This window comes from Arctopsyche grandis, chromosome 9 (assembly GCF_051622035.1).
Source record: "Arctopsyche grandis isolate Sample6627 chromosome 9, ASM5162203v2, whole genome shotgun sequence".
Lineage (NCBI taxonomy): Eukaryota > Metazoa > Arthropoda > Insecta > Trichoptera > Hydropsychidae > Arctopsyche > Arctopsyche grandis.
In genome coordinates this window covers 973,088-979,087 of record NC_135363.1, presented here as the reverse complement: position 1 = coordinate 979,087, position 6,000 = coordinate 973,088, and the positions used below count along the sequence as shown (strand labels likewise).

At 35.9% G+C, this 6,000-nt stretch overlaps 1 protein-coding gene across 1 annotated transcript in view; it reads left to right on the top strand.

Moving 5' to 3' along the window:
• The first annotated feature begins 4,456 nt into the window (after nt 1-4,456).
• LOC143916314 (uncharacterized) overlaps nt 4,457-6,000 on the top strand; it is a 48,720-nt gene continuing 47,176 nt past the window's right edge. Inside the window, exons 1-2 of the mRNA XM_077437343.1 lie at nt 4,457-4,543; nt 4,624-4,829. The gene's annotated coding sequence lies outside the window, so the exon portion shown is untranslated. The remainder of the gene's footprint in view (nt 4,544-4,623; nt 4,830-6,000) is intronic.

The following is a 6,000-nucleotide window of genomic DNA, read 5'->3' as shown; positions in this document are numbered from 1 at the left end:
ACTTAGTCTTGATCGTATGCGAGGCTTAGCCTCAATATTTATGCACTTCCACTAGGTATAATATATACGAAATTAAACAAATGATAATAAAATAAAAGGCAGAATTAAATATAAACATTTCAATGACACTCTGTATATCAACAGGGGTAGGAGGGATAAGAGGGAGTAGGGGGAAGGGAGAAGAGGTTGGCGTAACCCTCGCGGTTTTAATGTGCGTATGGTACGCTCGGATCACACGACACAAACACGCATCCACAAATATTTTACTAACATTATAGTGTAATATTTGCACAGATGAACAGCCGCTTTGATCTCGGGGCACACGCGAATATCGCGCACTGTTTGTATTGTGATTAGTCGAAACTCGCGAGCGATTATTTGCCAAATATAATGGAACGCCGAACAAACCCACCCACCACCCACCACCCATCACCCACATACATCACTCGCCAGTGGCGTCACATGCCACCCGATTTGGATCTTTCCACTTTTATATCCACATACATCTAATATATAATTTGGAAAGAGACTTTGTATGTATGTAACCTTCGTTCGTTGGGTCGATTCATAGGCGCCGATTCGTTTTTTTTCGATTCAAAGGATTCAAAGTTCCCGAGGGCGAATCCCTAGGGGGCAAAGCCTCCAGGGGCAAAGCCCTAGGGGCGGAGCCCTAAGGGGCGCAGCCGTGGGGGTGCAGGCGCCGGATTCTGGTATACATATAATTTCGAAAGAGACTTACTATATATGTATGTTTGTTTGAAACAAATTATTCAAATAAATTTAATAAAATGTTTACTATTAGATTAGTCATGTTTAAGCGGTTTATATTACAAATACCGAGCGAAGCTGGGTAATACAGCTAGTATACGATAAATACAATAATACAGCTAGTATACGATAATACGATAAATAAAATACATCGGGAATTCAAAAAGTAAACATTTCGAGACTCACGGAAGTTACACTGACAATGCGCATGCGCAGTGTGTCAACTGACATCGCATCGCACACATTCAAACAGACACTTTTCATCGAGTGCACGAATGCGTGCACTCAGTTAGTAATTAAATATTAAACAAACCAGTTGTACCAGATAAACCATATATAATAATATATATATATAAAAACCGACCGTTGCTAAATATGTATGTATGTATGTATGTATGTTTGCATATTTGTTTGTGACGGACGATCAACCAGTATGGGTAACCAATCACAGCCGAGTAATCGAGACGCCGGGGAGCGTGGTAGTGGGGAAGAGGGGGCGTTGAGCGTCGTTGCATTCGCCGAGTGTCCTCCAGCCGCGGTGGACGTGCCGGACGACCCCGGAGCGCGGGAGGCGCTCTGGGCGTCGAGGGCCCAGGAACGAAGCCCCAAGGGCCCTGGAGGCGTCGTGGGGGGCGCGGGAGGCGAAGCCCCCAGAGCGTTGGAGGCGCGAGGATTCGAAGCCTTCAGGGCATCGGGGGCGTTGGGGGTTAATCCCCCAGGCCACTGGAAGCGTCAGGGGCGCGGGGGCGAATCCCCTAGGGCAGCATTTATATTACATTAATCACTGCATTTCGAGATTAACAATTAATTAATTAATTAATCCAGTGAGACGTCTATGGATTTAGACTTGTACATTTATTTTTACATATTGTACATAAATCAAATTCAGATATTTGTGACAGAAGGTAGGATGATTTTTGCCAATTTGAGGAACCGTTTCAATGAAAATCAGATAAATTGGCAAACTCTAATAAGAAACGATTGACTTGTAGTCACAAATATCCAAGTCTAACCAGTAATATTAAAGACTAATACGAACCTGAAACCTCTGTGCTAAACATAAACGCAATTACCGAGCAATATTGCTTACTATGTGCTCCTGATACTGAGTGAGCGGGTGGTTATTAGAATAAAATTAAGATTCATTATCATCACCCACTGCTGGATGAAGGCCTCTCCGACACAATTTTTACTAGCCTCTTCTTAGCTTTCGATTTTTTCGTCTGTCAAAATTTGGGTTCTTATCCGATGGTTTTCAAGCTTTGCCATTTTGCTCAGTTTGGTCATCAATATATGTACATATGTGGAAATCAAATGCAACATGGTGAAAAATAATCGTAATAGACAGTTTGAAAATTCTCCATTATCATTCTCGGTGACATCTATTGATATTTATCCACACTATTCCGATCTTTTTTTTTCCTTTTTCGCCACCCTCTCGCTATTTCAAATTTTAATTGTTTAAACGCTTATAGATTTTTCTTTTTTCACTCTATATTTTATAAAATTTGCATTATAGGGTCTATTTTTCTCTTATATATTTTTTTCTTCACTCGTAGGCATAAATAAAAAGAAAATTCATAATGTATGAGTTTCATATACAAATAAATCGGTACGAAAAATGAGAGTAAAAATCAGAATAAACAGACGGAGGAAACAATTGGTTTTGGCCACAAAGCATCAACATGTGTGCAATTCAACACAATTTAATTTTTAGTAAATGGCCCTAAATGCTCGTGGTACTATTTTCCAAGAGAAAATATTAGTAGCAAACAGTATATATGTATGAATACATTGTGATCGATTTTTCTTGATTCATTATTATATTCGTACATCCTACGGTTGATTTTTTTATGACTCCGGCTTGGACCCCAACTCCGCTGAAATGCTTCAACTCCAACTCCACAGTATTGGTTTATACCAGTTCTTCCCAATTACTTTCATGTCAAAACCCCCTAAATTTGAAATAATTAATTCCCACCCCCTAAAAAAAATTTTTTTCTAGTTAAAAGGTTTATTTGTCAGTAATTATTACAATTATAATACACATATTTACATATATTCAGTACAAAATTATAGGAACTTGCTTAAAAACATTATTTTTAAATAACAACTACATACATATACACACATGAAACAATTTAATGCAATAGATGAGGTCGCATGTTTTTACATAACAAATCGATATCGGGTTCAATGTCAGAAATCCTAACTCGCAAAGCATCTTCCAAAGTTTCCGTGGAAAGGCATGACCTTTGCTTATTTTTTTAATATAAGTAATGACGAAAATGCTGTTTCGCATAGGTACGTAGTCGCGAAAGGAATAAGAGTTACCAGGGCTTCTTTTCCAATAGTAGGATATTCTTACTGTCACCTTAACCAAAATTCTGAAAAACTTTTTTCATTAAATTCCACTTCAAGCAAATTATCTGATCTGATATCGATCAACTCTTCTTGGGCTGTCCACGTAATATGAACATATTTTAAGGACTTGGCAAATGGTGCTCTTATCCAATTGTTCCTTTCATCCTCATTCAAGTTTGGGAAATATTTCCTTAAATATATATATAAATATAAATATACACTCCCTAAATGTGGAAAAATATTCATAAATGAATATTTGTACTTCCTATTGAATATTTTCGCGGCCCCCGCGAGAAATCCTACGGCCCCCCAGGGGGTCGCGACCCCCCAATTTGGGAAGCACTGGTTTATACAATAACAAATTAACGCGCTCGAGTTATTGGTAAGAGGCTCATAGGTTCGAGATTCAGTAGATGGCCCTAAATGCTCGTGGTATCGCGGGAATCGAACCCGTGAAATAATGCATGAAATAATTCAACACTCACCACTAGACCACGCTGCTGGATATTATTATATTACTAGTGTAGGGCCCGTTGATTTCAACGGGTGGTTTCGAAAAGAAATTGAAACTCGAATAAAAATAAAGTTAAAGATATGGAATCGATTGGTTTCGGAAAGACAAAGGCACAAAAAAATGAAAATTATGAAAAATATGAAAATAATGAAAAATATGAAAAAATGAAAAAAATGAAAAAACTGAAAATAATAAAAATATGAAAAAAAAAAATTTGTTCCCCATACTGGTTGATGGTTGATCATAAGAAATCGGAAATCGAAAAAGATTGTCGACGAAAGCCGAAGATACGCGAATGATTGGTTCCCCATACTTCTATATGATAATCGAATATTAAGTAATTTTAGAGCGTTTTTTCTGTCGAGGCTGTAGTCTAATGGCTACCGACCTGTTCTGGGCGAGGGGGCCTTAGTTCGATTCCGTGATTTGGAATTAATTTTATTTTTCAAATATCGCTAAAATATAAATTAATTTCAATAATTTCAATTAAAAATATATATTTAATTGTTTTATATGAAAAAAAAATGGTTCAAAACCTCGCTAAATGAAATTATTAAAATTACGTATTTTTATATGGCGAGAAGGAATATTTCAATTAATGTTTAAAAAAAAAATGTCCGAGACCATTAGCTCAATTAGACCCATATTCAGGCTATTTGGGGTGATCGGTTCGAGTCGCGACAAAGTCGTCTCGTCGAAAAATGAATTAATCGATTTTTATCGATTCGTTCATTATGTTCGGCGAGAGTTAGGACACACACACACATCCACACACACACACACACAGATTACCGTCTTTATATATATATGATAGTTTTTGATTGAAATTTGTATTTGATAATTAAAGTTGAGTTTAGTTTGGACGCCACTGTCGATTCACATTAGACAGAGTGTATTGTAAGTGCGACATGTGATGTTCATGTTAATGTAGAGATATACATATAATATAATACATATGTACATATGTGTGTTCGCAGGCGCCGGAGGTCTGAAGGATGTTAGGGTGTCCGTGCCGGAGGCCGTGTCCGTTGGCTCGACGGTCACCCTACACTGCCGGTACGATCTGGAAACGGACATCCTCTACAGTGTCAAATGGTACAAGGGGAAGCACGAGTTCTTCCGGTACATCCCCAAGGAGTTGCCGCATACCAGAGTCTTCCCGCTGACCGGAGTCGACGTAGATGTGAGTAACCAACCAACCAACTTTATTTAATTGCTTCCTTTCAACATACCACACAGTAGTATCTTCTCATAGTCTGATGTTCTGGTGGAACCGTCTTCAGATAGTTACAAGTATTGGTTTGTCCGTACATAGCTTTCGAACGAAAGTAGATAGTGCTGAACGTTCTTATTTTTGATTTCGATTTTAAATGCTTTTTATTATTACTAAATTATGTTTACAATACATCTTATATCTATTTTAATAGCTCTTCTCTAGACGTCAACATATTGTCTGTGTTTGCTTACTTTGTACGTACATACATACATAGGTGCATACTCAATTACACGTAGGTTTGTTTTTTTATTCAGCTATTATAAAGTTTAATTATATTATATCAAGTTTGAGAAAATTCGGTGTAGCAGTGCATAGAACTTTTGGTACAATGACTTTTCCCAGATTGAATCTATTTTCCAGACAGTCTAGTTCATTTATTGTGTCTAATTATTTCTGAATCCCTACAAAAATATAATGAGCAATTGAGGTATTTTGTCTTTTAAATGCTTTTTATTATTAATAAATTATGTTTACAATATATTTCAATAGCTACTGATCTACTGATCATTTTCTATTTTACAATTTTAATTTAATTTTGTTAGTAATCAAAGTATTCTATTATATTTATTCTAATGTTAATGTACAGCATAATGAAATTTAATACTAATCTTAAAACAATAATATTTTTTAAATAACGTCTGTCCAAATGTTTTGTTTTTACGATATGATATGATTTATTTTGATTTTTAAATGCTTTTTATTATTATGAAATTTTGTTCACAATACATTTTATATCTATTTTAATAGCTACTGATCTACTGATCATTTTCTATTTTACAATTTTAATTTAATTTGGTTAGAAATCATAGTATTATATTATTCTAATGTTAATGTACAGCATAATAGGAAAAAGAGCTCAAAAACCTATTTACAATTCTTATAAATGCTAATAATAAATCTAATACATCATATGAATTAAAGACTCTCTAAAGTCGACCATTGTGTCGAGATTGTGTTTAGGTAATCTGTGTGTTATACCTGAAGGGTATAGACATTTGTTGTAATCATCGAGATTCTTCACAAGTGTGTTTGTGTGGTTATTAGTGATTCTGTCATAGAATCTACTGTTTAGTTTGTT